Genomic DNA, 17296 nt, shown 5'->3' with positions numbered 1-17296 from the left:
CAACAAGCAAGTGTTTTGCAAGCAGTTTCCCAAAAGTGTCATTGCTACATTGTGCATTAATGATCCATACAATCACTTGTATCCCAGGACACAGGCCAAGTCTCAAACTGAACCTATTTCCATAAGTAGCTTGTGGGATCAGCAGTCGAAAAACTAACTAAAGTTCTGAAGTTTGGGATATATGGCTATCCTATCGTTCCCAGGATTTATTTTGTTCAATAGTATACAAATTCTGACTAGAAACAAAAGCAAACTGAACTCATATGGGAGAAAAGCTGATTGCACCATGCTTGCATCTCCGGGGAGACAGAGAAGACTCTACAGAGAGGAAGGAAAGGCAAGTCTATGTGCAGTACTGTGACTCCAACTCAAGTCTGTACACTCCAAAGACTGGAATTATACAAGTCTTTGGTACCAACACTTTTGGAAAAGTCTTAATCATTATCAAGGTATTGAAAGCTTGAATATCAAAGAAGAAAGAAAAAAATACTTGGCAGTGCTCTCTGGGTTATTTTAAATGACTCTATTCTCCAGGAGGCAACCTAGGTATCCAACAGGTATGAATCTAAATAGAAAACAAGCAGAGAAAGAGGCCTATGAATAGCTCTCTTGGATATACACAGAGTTATCCTGAACACTCAGGCTTCTTGTACAATCCCAAATTGATCATATTGGGAAAGTGCATGAAATTATTTCCAAATACAGTAGGAAGCAGCCAAGGATTGTTCTACAAGAAGGTAGGAAAGTTGTTTAATCAGAATAGTTTTACCAAGCCAAATTCCAGTTAGGCCACTTTGGTCTGTCCATCATTGGCTGATGTGAATGCCTAAAGAGGCACACAGGACCTGGGAACCCATATGGTGGTCCTTTGATTAGGATTACTTTCCTAGTCTTCTGTGACTTGTGTTGCAAAGACTTCCTGAGCTAGGGGTAAAGTCTTTGTGTCCAAGCTAGAGGTAATGCTTCTTCTGTCCTGCATCCTTGGTAAATATATTATTACATACACACTGCCTCTGTGTCCCAAATGTAAGCTTTGAAGCTGGTGTTCTGAAAAAATGCATAATTAGGCCACATTGAAAAATTTTCCTTGCTTTTCATAATTGAAGGATGAAGTGAGTTGTATGAAACAGTCTGTTTCTGGGAGAAAAAAAAATGCACTGGGATACTCCAGTATGCTGTATTCACCTGGGGATGGGATGAGCAGTAGCGACTTATAACAGATCTGAATAAGCATTCTGGTGTTTTCTATTTCTGTTCTTGCCTTTCAAGACTGCAAAATGTTCATTTAATATCACTACCTGAAGGAGGATGATGGGATTGGATGAGGGGTAGAGGCCTATATCATATTTGAAGGAGCATTCTGGCATTCTTTATTTCTGGCCTTGCCTTTGAACACTGCAAAATGTTCTTTTAATGTTTTTCCTCTGTGGAGGACATGATCAGACCTTGCTGGATGAGCATTATTAATCAGTTTTCAGCATTCTAATGATCACACTACAGTACTGCTTCCCTTGCTCCTCTACAAGAACATGTGCTCTCTTTTTTTTTTTACTGTTGATGGACTTTTCAATTGTCTTGTTTGCTCAGAACATGGACATGTTGTTTGACACAGCTAGTGCCCACAACTATTTTTTGTCAATAACTTCTTTCTTATTTAGTTTTTTCTTTTTCCCTGTTCTCCACAGTTCTATTTATACAATGAGCTGCTCTATGGCATAGCTGATCACTTGCACTGATTTAAACCAGTGGTTTAAATCATGCAGCAGACCTTGCAAGAGAATTTGAAATACAGTTAAACTGGGTTTCAATGTATGTAAAGCCTCTGCTACATCAGGTTCTTCCTAGGCTTTCCGGTCAATTTCATGAGAAAGGGAAAGTTTTGTTATGGTTTTAAGTGACAAGTTTTTAAAAGTTCAGTTTTGTTACTAATTCATGGTTTATAAAGGTAACATTCAATGGCTATCACTATTTCTTCAAAAAGTCACGTAACATAAACATCATTCAGTTAAAAGCTCTGAATGCAAACCTGGTTGGCTTCCAGTGAGTTATCCCAAACATATGGAAGCAAAGAAAAAACAAAGAAATGTACACCATTTTTTCTTATATTTGCTGATGTCTATCCAAAAGCTATAAAGCAAGACTGAAATGGTAATCAACTTCATAATGTATATTTCAGAAGGTTTCTTGTGCACCTTGCCACAGAAGTTCAATGCGTAGAACCCTGATGTAATTTTTTTACTGAATTTAGCACCAGGTTTTCTCATATAATTAAGTGGGAAATATTGCAACACTTACAGCATATTCTGTCCTAAATCTCACCGTTTCAAAGCTCTCAGAGCTAGACCTGCTTTCACAACTTAGCATCATTCAAAAATAATGAGCATATTGAATTTGTGTTATAAAATGGGAATAAAGTAGAAAAAGGCAGAAGTTCTAATACCAATGCTACTCCTTTATCATCAGATGCATTGCCTATGTTCTCTTTTCATATGGGATATAGAAGTGATTTATAAAGCGATATAATAATCAAGGAAGAACTGTACATCTTAGGTACCTCCGATCTTCATTGTTTCATATAGCCATCATCTCTAAATTCTGCAATACAATGCAAGCACTCTCTTGTGCAAAAGTGCTTACAGAACATCCATAATAAAGGTGTGTAGACATGGAAACTAAGGAAGAAAATAATTATTAGAGTGTTTCTCAAAATGACATTCAGATATTATTTCTTCATGTGATTTTACAGTATAGCTCTGAGACATCAGAAAACTAAATTGAGCAATATCAACCCTGACAGGAAACAAGGAAACAAACAGACTTCATTTGCAGAAGCATAGGTGAAAGAGAAATTCAGAATAAGAAATGAACAAATTCATCTTTGATCTTGAAAGTCACGTAAGGTCAATTGACCTATAGCAGGAATAGATCCCAGCTAATAAGGACTGTAATAATGAATCTTTTCATATTAGAATGGAAAATTCTTCCACTATGTAAAAACAGGGAAGAATAATGTATTTTATGGAAGCTGAATCAGTTTATTGTGGTCTACTGAGAAATTACTAAGGAAAAATAGAATTAATGCTCATATGCACAAAGTGTAACAAGTTAGTAGAATTTACAGAAGTTTCTTACATGCATGCATCAACCTAGATGGTGTGATCCTCAGATACTAACTTCTGTTCTTGTCTAGCTGCAGCCTGGCCACCAACACAGTCATAGGAGAAACAGAGTCTGTGGTGATCCCAAGCCAAGCAGAAATTTCCTCAGCAGGTTAGCTATTTCTACAACAGCCCAGTTGTTTTCCAGTCCAGTCTCTTTGCGCTGCAAAAGTGGAGCCCAGAGGTGAATAAGGGAAAGGAATGAAGCCTGCAATGGGGACTCCAGAATTTGTACCTTAGGATGTTTAACACCTTTATTCTTCTCTCCACTGCAAAGTATTAGCTGTTAATTTTATAAGGTTACTCTAATGCAGAGGCAATGTGAGAGGATGCCAGGCTGACCATTATGCCTGCATTATTGGTATGTATTACTTCCATTTCATTCTGCTTTTTACTGTTCCCTGGGGTTGATTCTTTGCCTGCTCATTTACAGTCTGTCTTCTTTTCTTCTTCCTTTTGTCTGTTTCTCTGTTCTCCTAGCATTCATTTCTCAGATTTCAGTTATCTCCCCTATAGTTCTTACTCTTTTTGCTCACTTTTGCTCTTTTTTCACTCTTCAGCATGCCCTGCTTTGAAAGCATCCTCCTTCTATTAGTACATTAACTCACTTTCCAGCCTAATGCTGAATTCTGACTGCTACCCCTTTCTACCTCATCTGAAAGGGAAATTACACTACCACCACCACAGGCTTTGAAGAGGAATTACTGAAATGCACTGCATTTAGACAAACTCAGATTTGATCTATCAGTAACTTTATATGTAATTCAGCAACTAACTTACAATAACATGACTCAGAAGAGAAAATAATGCGGTAAAACATTACATTGAATGGGAAATGATTCAGTGAAAACATTATTCAGAGTAGGCAATTACTGAGTGAAGATATTATCCACAGCAGGCAATTACTCAGTAAAAATATTATGCAGTGAAGGCAAATATTCAAGCAAACATTTGACAAGGACAGCAATTATTCAATAAACAATCATAATTGTGCCCAATGGAGCACACTTGCCATGAACAGTACAAATAATTAGCAGACTCAAAGGATGTTACTGTGACTGCCCAAGGTTTGGCTAATTTACATGGTAGCTAAGCTCTACAGGACAATCAGAATCTGTCAGTAAGGGACAACTTGTTTTTCCTTTTGTCTCTTCAGTTCTAGGAAGTAGTATCACAGTTCTATCAATTTTAATGAAGAAGCAAGTGTATTTTCATCGGTTTTCTAGTGTTAGTTATCCTTTTCCAAGAATGAGTGTTACGCACGTGATTCCTTTCTTCAGTCACTTCTGTCACGCTTTTAATCCTTTGCTTTGCATCTCACTTTCTCAATAGCTCTCAGAACTTGCCTTTTTCCCCTCCCCTTTTTTTTTTCCCCCTGTTTGGCTTATTTTTCAAATTTCTCCAGGTTTCTGTTTTCAAAGCATAAATTAATTTCTTTTTCTGTTGCATAAAGACTTATTTGTGTTTATTTAATTTGTATATATTTCTATTTGTAGTAAAGCCCCCACTCATGCTCTCTTTTAGTCTCCCAGCAGGAGGCAGCTCTCATTCTCCTTTAGTTCAGAACTATCACTTCTTTTGCTTCACTAACTAGATCGACTATTCTCATGCCATTCATCTTATGCACCTCTGTTTCCTCTTTCAGACATTACCATACTTTGATCTCAACTGTTTTCTTTTGACTTAATCCAGTCATTCATTATTTGCTTTCATGGCATACATTGTATATTCACAAAATAATTTTTATTTGAAAATCTTACCTTTTTTATGATTGCCTGTGTGAACATACAGTTTTGTATCTCTTGTCTTGCTTTATAGCTTAATGAAAGGTTTTTAAGCAATCCATCTGATCAAATTATGGATTATTCTGTTCCTGAGTTATTTTTGTCCATGGAGATGCTAATTCCTTTCAGCACAGTTTGGTTTTCTAAGCATCTATATTTAGACATACATACCACAAAATGACTTGTACAAAAAAAAAAAAAGTAATGGGAGAGTTGTTGGGATCCTGTAACTAGAGTAGCTATGTTAGTATACTAACACTGACTTCTGTGTTGTAGATTAGCGTAAGTGACACTGGAACCAGAGTTCCCCAACTTAACTGCATCACTAAACAAGTTTAAGTATTCTGGCCTTATTTTCAAGAAGAAATTGGCAGCAGTACTCCAAATGTGTTACTGTATTGCAACAGCAAGGCCAGCAGAATTTCGGTATAATTTGGTAAAGTGAAAAACTACACTGAAAAAGGCACTTGTATGCATGCAGAAAGTGCCTGCACAGAGATTTACATCAATATAACTACATGATATACTTTTCCCACTAGAGTTTTGCTGGCCAATTTCCCTATGAAGACAGCCTTTAAATGATGTAACATTAGAAGTGCCATGGGAGCGGTCCTTAAAGTGATAAAATTATTCCCTCATTAAAATTTAAAACTATTAAATTCTCAGGGAAATCTGTGCATTGGAACTGGACACGTTTCATTTGAATACACCAAGAATTTTCTACCTGTCTCTCTCTAAGCTTGAAGTCACCAAAGTTCAGCCAAGCAAGGGCAGAAAATTCTCTTTTTACTTGTCTCTTGATTATAATTAACATTCAAACTATTTTAAACAAGTAAGAACAATCATTTATCATTTTATGAATTACCTTATATATATTTCCAGTTGTAAAGTGACAGAAATTGAGAACAAGCAAAGTCATCCTACATGCTCCTTATACCTCTGTTATCCTTCTTTCAGCCCAGCTTTCCCAAACACTTGCTTGAACCCTATTACCAAAGCAACTTAAAAAATGTGGAAAGATTTTGTGGGTCTGATTCCTTCTTATATAGCTTCAAATCAGGACCAAATTGATGCAAGGGAAAGAAAACTCTTAGCAAAAATGATGAGACAACTTAAATGAAAAGAAAGTAAAATACAAAATCTGTATTTTGTTCGCTCTACACCAGCCAGAAGCACAGGCTTCAGCAAATTAATTGCCTGAAACATCTTTTTCTCTCTTATTTTTTTTTAATTTGTTGAAACTGCTCATGTTTTCCCCTGTCTGGCATCCTTGTGAACTAATTTTTTATGGGTCTTTACTCACATAACTCAATGGATTTTAATGCATTTACACTGCTGTAAAGTTAGAATCAATCCTAAAAACTATTTCCAGAAGCTATTTCTGCACTGATGATTTTCTGACTCTTTGTCTGTGAGGAACAAAGGAAAATTTGTTAAGAAACTTCACTAGTGTCAAGTAAACCAGAAGCCTGCTCTGAGTCACTTCTTCCAATACGAATCATTCACACCCCATTAGACAGCTACTAGTTGTAGCTTTTGAACCTGACCTCTGATTCACACATCCCATTCATTGGCAAGTGATGTCTCTCTTTTTTTCCTTTGGGAAAGGGACATAATTTTAAACCTCTGGGAGTCTGGAATCACATGGAAATGATAATAAAAAATAGTTGTTCAGTCTTATATTACTTCTCAGCTGGTGACTCACAATGAAATATCTCAAAATGCCAGAAGAGGAATAGCTTGTCCTGTGCTAGAAGCTAAGCTTCTGCTAAACTGCTTACAAATAAGCACTGATCTGACTTGGAAAGTGTAGATTACAGACAGTGAGTCTGTTCTTCACTGTTCAAGCACTTGCCACTTGTCTGATCACATTTTCACTCATCTTTTACAGCCATGGCTTTACTATAAGTACCTGTGGGTACTTCTTGGGCATGATGAGATCATATCAACACATTTGGAGTAAAACTATCTGACTGAAACACTAGACTAAGACCCGAGAGGCAATTGTTACAACCTCAGTTTAATCAAGACGTTTTCCTTCTCACCTTGAACTGATCATATAGGAGTAACATCAGGGAAACATTCAGTTTTGAAACAGGGACATAACAAAGGCCTTAACCTGAAGACCATTTGTGTTCAGGAAAGATTAGTTCAAGTGGGAATAGGAGGAGACCTTCAAGGTGAATTAGGTCAGTCTTAGGAGAAAAAACTAAAAGAGGTTGGCCTGTTTAGCTAATTAAAGAAAAGGCAGTGTGGGATGTTTACATGTGCACGTATACACAAGTATACATGAAGTTGGGTGTGGCGGGGAGAAAGAAATTATGAAAGAAAGAATGCTGTTAATGCTAAAGGACAAATTTAGTGCAAGACCAATAGGTCTGAAGTAATAATGTCTATAATTAAGCTAGCAGCAGGTCACAAACACTCACAGGAGCAAGTCTGCTTTCTGTTAGGATCTGTGTATGGAAAAATCCCAAAAGACATGATAAAACTGTGGTTATTTGTGGCAGCCCAGATCAGGACTTGATTGTGCAGGCTCTCCTCTATGTTAGTTTGGTTAAATATGAACAAACACGCACATAAGTGTTTCACATCCTCTTTCACAGTACCTTTTTTCGCCTGAACTAAAGGATAGCAGCAAGAATCTGTCAGCTTTCTGTTTCTGTTTCTGAATCTGTCTGCTTTCTGTTGTTTTCTGTTTCAGCCTCAGACTTCCCCTAATTTTTCACTAGCCTGTCAATCTTTTCTGCTTTTTCTTTGCTCATATTTGCATGGGTGACAGTTGCCGTCTACAGTTGGTTTTGTCCTTTCAGTGCATCTGCCCTGTTCTTGTGATAGTTTGACTTTTCCTCTGTCTCTGTTTCTGTCATGTTCTGATTTGCATTCTTTCCCCTTAAATGGCAAATGCCTGCAGTGCTCAAATTGCATCACCGACCTTCCCTCCTGTTACAAAAACTTGTTATTTAAGAAATCTAAGAATTTATTCAACAGGGAAAATGAGAATATGGAGTAAGGATGTGTACTGACATTTCAACTCCTCTGAGCTTTCCTGGAAACTTGCAGTGACAGTAAACACCTGCAGCTCTCTGGCAGGCTGATCTTTTTATTCACTTCTTTGGCAACTGGGGAACACCTTTGGCACCTGTGGGCTGACACCCCCCAGCAATCTAGGTCTAACTTTGCTGTTAAAGCCAACACCAGCACAGGCCAGGGCCTTAAAACTGCAGTCAGAATCTAAGAGATAGGCAAGCAAATATTCACATGGGCTGTAGAGCCTGTTGGAGACAGTTCTATCCCCAAATGGAGAATCTGACCATCACAGTCTCTCTCATGCTATGTTCCTCTGCATAATGAATAGACCATGGTGTGTTCATGGTGACGTGCGGAATTAGACTCTATAACTCGAAACTTATAAAGTAGGTATGTTTATTGCGCGCAGATGCACGGGGGATCGCTCCTCCACAAGCGTGCATACCCGAAGTGACAAACCATCCCCCATTTATACAATGAAACAAATGAATATTCAATTAACGCCTATACATATTCGTTACCTAAACCCCGCTTCGTATGTTAATTAGCTTATCAGTCCGTTTCCTGGAATGTGGTGGTCTTGCAGGTTTGTAGGTGATTCATGCTCTTGTGACCATCCAATCTTCTCCAGCAAGGAGACTTAGCACTCCCTCCCTCTAGATAGCATTTGAATGTCTCTCATCTTTTCTCATTCTCTTTTAAATAGCCCCTTTGTTAGAGAAAGAAGGGCAGGCGTCTCCCCGTCTCCCCTTTGTTAGAGGAAGAGGGGCTGTTAGAGGAAGAGGGGCAGGCGTCTCCTCAAAAACTGTAGTTGTCTCCTCAGAGCTGTGTGCCTATGTGACCAGACACCGCACCCATGACTAGTCACCATACCCACATTCCTGAGTAGACATATACAATCACAGTCGGTGTTAAGCGTCCCCATTTCACACTATTTCTCCATATCAATGGTACTGCCTCGGTCTGTCCTCTCTTTGGCAGTCACAAATGCAGAGCGGTGTCAGGATGACAGGGGACCTAGGGAAGGAGTAAGGTGCCACTTACAATCAGGAGGGGGAGATCTAGCACATTACAACTGATCTGAACCATTGACTTCCCTTTAAATCACAATTCTACTTTCCATTTGGTGCTAATGCTTATGTCACCATTGTCAAAATAGATGTGTAACTGACTAAAGAAGACTTGTAACAGAGAAGACTTGACCTATTTTTCATAATAAATTTACTTGCAAATACACCTGAAGTGGACATTGGGTCCCAGGTTCTGCTTGAAACTAACTCTTTTATTTAGACCTGTTATTTAGTTACTTCTGTGAGACCCTTTAGAATGTCCTCTCACTATCTAGGATAAACATTAGCTCCTCCCACATAATGAAAGTGATTTGCAGACACAACCCCAGATCAGAGCACCTTTGTTGTGAAAAAGAACACAGTTGTTTTCAGCTCGCTTCCAAGATTCCATCTCTCATTAAAGCAAAAACCGCATAAAGGTATAGCAAGCCTACTTCTGCTGTTTCCTGATTATCATTGTACTGGCCTTTTCATCCCTTCATTGGCAGTGACAACTCCACAGATTTCAAAAGTCGTTTTTGAGGTGGTCTAAATGATATAGATATAATTATGATCTGCTGTTTTCAAAGGCTGTTTAGCTTTGATGGCTGCAGCTTCTATTTCAGACTTGATCAATACTTCGTGGGTCTAAAAACTCCCATTTTTTCCAAGTCTGTTAGTAAGTTTAATAAAAATATATTCGCTCTAGATCTTGCAAGACTACAGTCTTGTCTTTATTTTCTTTTACATTGGCATAGCACTTTCTAAGATCAGGTGTGTTTCACTAATTTATTTAAATTCTCAAATTTAATTTCAGAAAGAATCTAAATTATCTAAATTTATTTAATTTTTCAAAACCTTACACCCGTAAATTGTACAACTCAAGTCATGACAGAAAATGTGGGAATGAATATGAACTATTATATTTGGAAACAGCTCTTTTCACTGAGTAAATCCAAAAGCTGAACTACATAAAAGCAAGCTAGAATAATTCCATGATCCTCAACCAGCAGTCTTATATGCACAGCAATATATTAGTTTGTCTGACAATTTATATTCCACTTTACTCTTTCAGGCCTGAAATGAGCATCTGAAATCATCTCTATCACTAGAATTGAATTCTATCACCTAGCAATTATGTCACCAATAATGTATATTATACCACACGGTACAATTCAATAATCTGTTGTCCACATTATGCAGCTGTGAGGGTAGAGGAGAAGCATCACCTGATAGCAGCTCAAGATATTTTTCTTTTCTAATTCTTCCTGTAAGATCCAAATATGTTACTGTGTCTAGGTAGGAAAATCATTTCAGGCTGCGCTTAGGTTGCTGGTCAAACCATTTCAGGTTGCTGGTCAAAATTGCCGGTTTGCCTTACTTAAAAAAAGAGGCAGACAAATCAATAAAGTGTGGCATTTCTTTTTACCTAGGACAATGGGAAAGTAAATTAATCAATAATAGGATCTTGGAGGTAAGTCATTTAACTGTTCCACACAACCTTTTGGGATAAATGTGCTTAATATCTTTATGTGGAATACCTACAATTCATTATAATTTTATATTCTTTCTTCTCTGAGGGCAACAGAATCTTGGTAATGCTTAGGAAATGGGACTAGAAGAGAGGCTTGAAAGTTTTAAAAATCTTTTTCACAGTAAAGCAGTATAAAGCTGTCATCAGAGAAAATTTCTTTAAAGGAATTCTCCCGATTTTCACTGCTGTAAATTAAATGTGTAACCCAATAAATGAGAGGCCAGGGTCTGGCTTGCTGTGGGTAGTCTGTAATCTTACAGAAGTTGGCGAATGTGAACTGCTTTCAGTAAGCAAATGTTTTCACAATTGAGAAGATGCATGTGTCATAGGAGATATTTCTTCACAAAAGCAAGAAGACTTTTCTTGCTCATTTCCATCTTATTTGCACAAAATGTTTCCAAAACATCTTGCTAGAAAATGGAAATATGTAAAAACACAGACTTTAAATATTGTCTGTTAGTTTTGTCTTAACTACAGTTTTTGGTGAGCCATTTGTTGGTAGTACAGCTTATAATATGTATATTAGGTTTTAAAAAAGAAATGAAGTGGTAAACATCCCTGTAAGTGTTTGTGATAATGTAAACAAGACTCATAATTCTGTATATGACAATTTGTGAGAGCAGAGTTGAGTCACGTAGGGTTCTGTTCAGCTGAAGAGCATACTCCCACATCACTTGAACAAAAAAGCTTGCAGAGGTTCAAAGGGCAGTTACACTTGGTGAGTTATTCCATGCAAAAAAAAGTTTAAAAAACCCATAGAAAAATTAGTTATTATTTTAGTCTCTTGTACATTACTAAACCTAATTCAACAGTGTAAAAAACTCTCTCAGAAACTGTTGTGTAGCTCTTTGGATAGCTGTGTTAATTAACACAAAAAAAGCTACAGTGGTGTTGGAACTATAGGGTGCCCCATAAAAAGATGGGTTACAGCAGTTAATATTTACTTTGAACATTGATTTTCCCAAGGACATGTTGTACGTCAACACCTGACACTTGGTGATCTGTTTCTTTGTGACAGTGAAGTCTGCCATTTGCCCAGAAGCTAGTGTACTGACCCTTAAGAGTGGCTTTCCTGCTGAAAAAGTCAGTGTTATGAGAGGCTGAGGAAAATTCACTTAGAATGACTTCACAAGAAAACTTTGCTCATTCTGCAGTTACTTGCAATGCAGCTGTAAATGCTAGTCGTCTTTAAGTTAAGCTGTACCCCTTCCACATGATAAAAATCTGCATTGCTCCCTTTGGTACCACCTTCATTTTTTTTCTGTGTTGGCTTCTCTGGATTATAAAGTCCAGTGGGAATGAGACTCATATTCCTGTCTTTTTTATCCAGTTTATTGTCCTGCTAGTATTGACATACAGGATTGTATTTTCATAGCTGGGAATGTGAATCAGATTTACGTGGTTGAGGATGAAGCCAGTAAGTAAAAGTGTTTATGACATCAAGAATACATTGTATGATCTATCTTAATTATATTGCTGGCTCTTCGGACAGGAACTAGTCTCACCTTTGTTCTGTGATGCACAGCTTGATTATGTGTCACTGCACAGATGGGCTATAATGGATTGCGGGTGCTGACTTCACCAAGATCCTGACCATTTTGGAGAAATGTAAGAATCCTATCAAGCATCTCTATGACTATCCATTAAGCAAGGGAAATAACCCAGTGTTCAAAGCCTAAATTAGTTTCAGTCCCCATGTCCAAACTCTCATCCATACTCTGCAGGATTGTGTTGCTAGTCATTAATAATATTGAACTGTGCACAGCTTCAGATGAGAATTATTTGACTCTTACTTCAGAAAGGAAATTTCTCAGCCTTCAGCCCTCCAATGGGTAGTCATGGTACACTGAGTCATCAAAAAGTGTCCCCAGTTCTACACAGCTGAGCTGTGTAATTGTTTAGCTTCAGTAGGGGGTCTATGTAGTATATTTCACGATATGAATAATAAATCATTGGACATTTCATTCAGTTTAGTGCAGTTACAGATTAAGACTGACTTGAAATCCACTGTCTGAATATGCTTGCTTTCCTGATTTGTGCTGGCATCCCAGGATTTAAACTTTTCTCCATGAGATTATTTTGGAGACTGTGATTCACAAAATGTTACCACTTCAGAATATGCTGGATCGTAACATGCTGGAATAATTCTGAGAAAAAGAAAGAGACTAGGTGTGTAATGTCATTAGACACAGGTAGAATAAGGTAATATATAATCTCAAATAAAATAAAATAACATTTTAAACATTCTCTTTGCTATCATATCTTGTCTAAAACTATAAAATAAAATAAAATATGTTAAATTTGCATGAAAATCAGATTTATAAAAGTCAAAACTTCCAAACTGGCTCATTACAAGACTTCAAACTGTTAATAACATGTTTTTGAATAGTTTTTTCAATCCAACCTAGAAGCAGGACGCTTTTAGCAGTGCACGGAATAGTCCTTATATTCCTTAATTACCTATCACAAAGGAAAGGTGTAAATAATGTAAATTGCCTCCTTAGAATTTCAGATAGGAAATCATGCTCCCTTGTAAGGAAAGAGTAGGAGGAGGTTTCACTGTGAGGCACAGGGAAAGGCTAATTCTGAAATAATACTGTGACAACTGTCAAAGCAATCTACTTCTTCACTATGAGGAAGAAATTACTCTCATGAACATTCTAGTAAGGTCGGATGACAGGTGATGTACCTTGTATGCCTTAGCAGTTTCAAACAAAGACCACTACAGCCATGTAGATTCTCAAGCAGGAAACCACCTAGTCAACATCTTTACTGCTTTCCTTGGGTTTTTGCGTGTAAGATGCTCTGAATTTTCATTAAAACTTTCCCCCAGTGTTTACTTATTCTGCTGTAGAGTTTATCACATCAAAAATAAACAAAAGCTTCAGGAAGTTTATGATGGCTCTTTGCTTATTAGTGGGACATTTATGGTTTCTGTAGCCTTGTGCAGTCTCTTCAACCATTACAGAATGGCAGAAAGATTACTGATGAGCTGGAGAACTGTGGGATGAATGTGTTACTTTGCCGCTCACACCTCTCACTGGGCTGAAAGCAGTGAGAACAGATGACCAAAACTTCAGCAGGGCTTGAATCATGCACTTCAGAACTGTTACAGTCTTTTTAATGTTCTCGTCACCTGGCTGGCATTTTTGGTTTTAGCAGGTAACATTTAATTTATCTCCAGTTTGAATCTACTAGCCTTAGAAGATAAAGCAATTTTAAAACCTTTGTTTTCATGAACACCAGGCTAAAATAATAATCTGGGGGTGGAGTCATTTTTTCAGGTGTATTTTAGAACTTAGGGTTGAAAACCTTGGAAGCTAAAATCTTTAGACACCAAAAAAGGTACAGATGAGAGATCTGAGGTACAGATCCTTGTGTTGTGTGATTGGTGTGTTGGTTTGAACCTGCTGCTCTATAAGCAAGAGTATTGTTTGACCTCTGCCTGTTCCATTCCCTAATCAGTCACTCTTAAAGTTAATTTTTATACTGTTTTTGATGAAATAGCCACTAATTGACTGTTGGCTTATAGCTGTATTGACCATCAATTGTAAAAGTCACCTGAGACTCTGAGGCACAAATAAAATACCCAGCTACTTGACCTGAGAAAAGTAAAGTTATTGTCAGGATGGCTCACAATTTTATTTCTAGATGTAGTATGAGGAATAATTCACAATGGAAGGCTAATGGGTGAAAAGACTGCGTAAATAGGAATAGATCTTTCATTATTGATATAGCTTTTTAAGACCAGGTGCTTAAACTTTCAGGTAATATATGAAAGCTGGTTATAATTTGTTTCTAAGGCAGAAACAAAAAAAAATTAAAAAAAATAATTCCCCATAGTAAACAAATTGTTGACAACCAGGTTTTTTTATTTTTTTTTCCAAACCAGCTTACAATCAGAATCACCCTTCTATATTAACTAGGAAATCTAATGCTATTCACAGCTCTAATCCACGTAATACTCCAAACAAATTTTCATGATGCTTTGCTAGATAGCTGCCACAGTCTGTATGCTTGGCGGAAAATGAAACACAAATTCCTTTGATTGAATCTGATTAATCATATCTTTAGTATAAGTAAGATTTTATTGAAAGGGATATCTAGAATAATACATATTATGTTCTCAAAATTCCTACAGTGACTATTATATCAATGTAATGATTCAATCTGAAGGCAGAATAAAGTTGCCCTACTGTGATTGTTTTCAATAAAACTGAATTTCCAAGGTTTTCATTGCTAAGAAAAATGTAAATTGAGGTTTATGAGACTGTAGTAAAATTAGTAGGTTGAGAAAAATATTTGGTTTAAGTTTTCTTTAATTTCTACATAAAGGTATAATGAAGAAATTTTCTGAGGTGACCTAAGTGATCTTGTAAAACGTTACTTAAACCTTATGAGCCATATCTACAACAATTTCCATAATGAAAAACTCCTGGTAAGCTTTGACTGAGATACACATTAGAATTTCTTAAAATTAGCCCAGCTTGTCAGCTGTTATCCACAAGAAGAGCATTCTAATTAAACAAAGCAGAATATTAGTTGTAGGGAAATAAATTAGCTTCTGACATAGAAAGATACATCTCAATTTATGTCAATATGGACTTTCATCAAATCATAATAAAGAGCTCACGTTATTAAAAATATTTATATCTAATAAATGCTTCATGTTAAGGGATCAAACCTTCTCTTTTGTTTTCTTCTTTAACATTTTTAGTTTTCCACTATGTCCCCTATCACAGAGGTACAGAGATATTCACGTGGTTTTCCCATCCCAGAACACTAAGGAGTTTAAAAGATCTCAGTGCAATTAGTTTTGCAATGTCCCTGAGTACAGATCTTCTGCACTGCTGTAAGAATTCTGTACTTTCTATCAGGATGGTGTCAGATACAGACCTTTATTCACATGAATTCTGGAATACAGAGATTAAAGTTAGTCGTAAAAGAAAAAACTTAAAATTTTCAAGAATTCTTGTTGCATGGCATTGTGACAAACTTCATGGAAGAGTTAAAGAAAAGAAAACCCCTGCTTTTATTTGTATTGGGGAGAAGGCACGGTGTGCAATTCCAGCACATTAGGCCCTTCCATCATGGCCAAAAGACCCTAAGGAGAGTGAGAGACATTGAAGGAAGAGACCAGACAAATGACTAAACAGGTAGAGACTGAGAGATGTAGTGAGCATGAATGGAGTTTTGTTTATTTCTAGCACCATTTAACACAATTTAAGAAACTGTAAAACTTTGTAAAACAGTACATAGGGGATCCAGCTGCTGAACCACAGTGGAAAAAGGAAAGGTACTGCTGGAAATCCTGTAAAATGGTAGTAAGACTTCCTTATTTCCCCTTGCCTGTCATTACCTCAATGCCACTGAGATGAAACTGAATTTATAGTCTTCTTTTTCTAAAGTACAACATTGATTTTTGATTTTTCCAAAATGTATAACATAACTGTTGGATTTTTGAGTTTACTGGCTCTGTGTTTTCATTGAGTGTTTCCAAGAGCAAAACTGAAAGGTGAAGTACTGAAAAGCCAAATTAATTTCTGAAGCTTTTCAGTCCTCCTCCACAAGAGGCCAACATGTCTAAAAGTTGGCTTGTCCACAGCACTTTGCAGCAAGACTCTAAAGATCTAGCAACACTCCAAAAGGCAACAAAATGAGATTTCCAAGCAAGAGTTCCCTTTTAGGGAACCTGCGAGGACAGCAAAAACATATAGGGAACCTTATCTCCCTGACCATATCAAATCTTGTTACAACTGTATCAAATACAAATTTTCAACATACCTTCCAAAACTTTCTCCTCAACTTATTTTTTTCTGAGCCAAACTACAGGAGAAAAAAAAATACCCCCTCTCCTGCTCCTGTTAGCTTGAGTTTCTTCAAAGAGCAGACCTACTCTCTCCTTCCCTCCATTCACAAACTGAACCTGATGCTTCTTCCACCTTCTTCAAGTACATCCTTGTAAAGAACCAGGGAGTTAACTATTTCAGCACACCTGAACCTAGTCACGCTTTCTTCACAAATACATTTCCTTCTAGTCCTTACCCTGAGCTCCTGCCTCTTCTGTATCTTGGAGGAGAGAGTTAACCGCCTGCTACTTAATCCCCTGATGGATTTTTCACAACCTATTACAAGGCTGGAATACAGTATGTCTGAAGAAGCAAAATCAGATGGCATGAAGGACTCATCATAAAAATTATGCTGGACTTAGATGATAGATTACTTAATCTAAGAAAAGATGCAATCTCATTAAAGCTGTCACAGGTGGGGAGATCTCTTGTGAGAAATACCAAATATGAACATATTGAGCAATTGCTTTATGAAAGACTTCTTGGCAAAATATCGGTAGCGGAATCTTGTAACAAGCATGAAAAACCAATATTGAGCAATATCTGTAGATTCTAAAAATATGTTAACTGAACTAAAAATGGATGCATTGGGACTTGTATGAGAACTCATGCTGCAGGTTGCAGCACCCTTGTTCTGGAGATAATTAGAAGCTGGGAGTAAGCCTTATTCACATAATGTATTCAGGCTTTCTTTAAATTCCTCAGAGTATGTGACATTTTGGGGTAGCCTAAACATTGTGTGCAAACTGTCCTGTTTGAGATCCTGTAGTGGTGACAGCCTTCTGATGTGAAAGCTTTCTGGGATCCAGAAGACTGCTCCGGAGGTGTGTCTACATCTTTTTCTTCTACTCAGGAGTGCCCTTCTGCAGCACGTTTTAGCTGACTGTCCCCC

The sequence above is a fragment of the Falco punctatus genome (assembly GCF_963210335.1).
Source record: "Falco punctatus genome assembly, chromosome: 3".
Taxonomy (NCBI): domain Eukaryota; kingdom Metazoa; phylum Chordata; class Aves; order Falconiformes; family Falconidae; genus Falco; species Falco punctatus.
The sequence above is the reverse complement of the archived record's forward strand: the minus strand, read 5'-3'. Positions refer to the sequence as shown.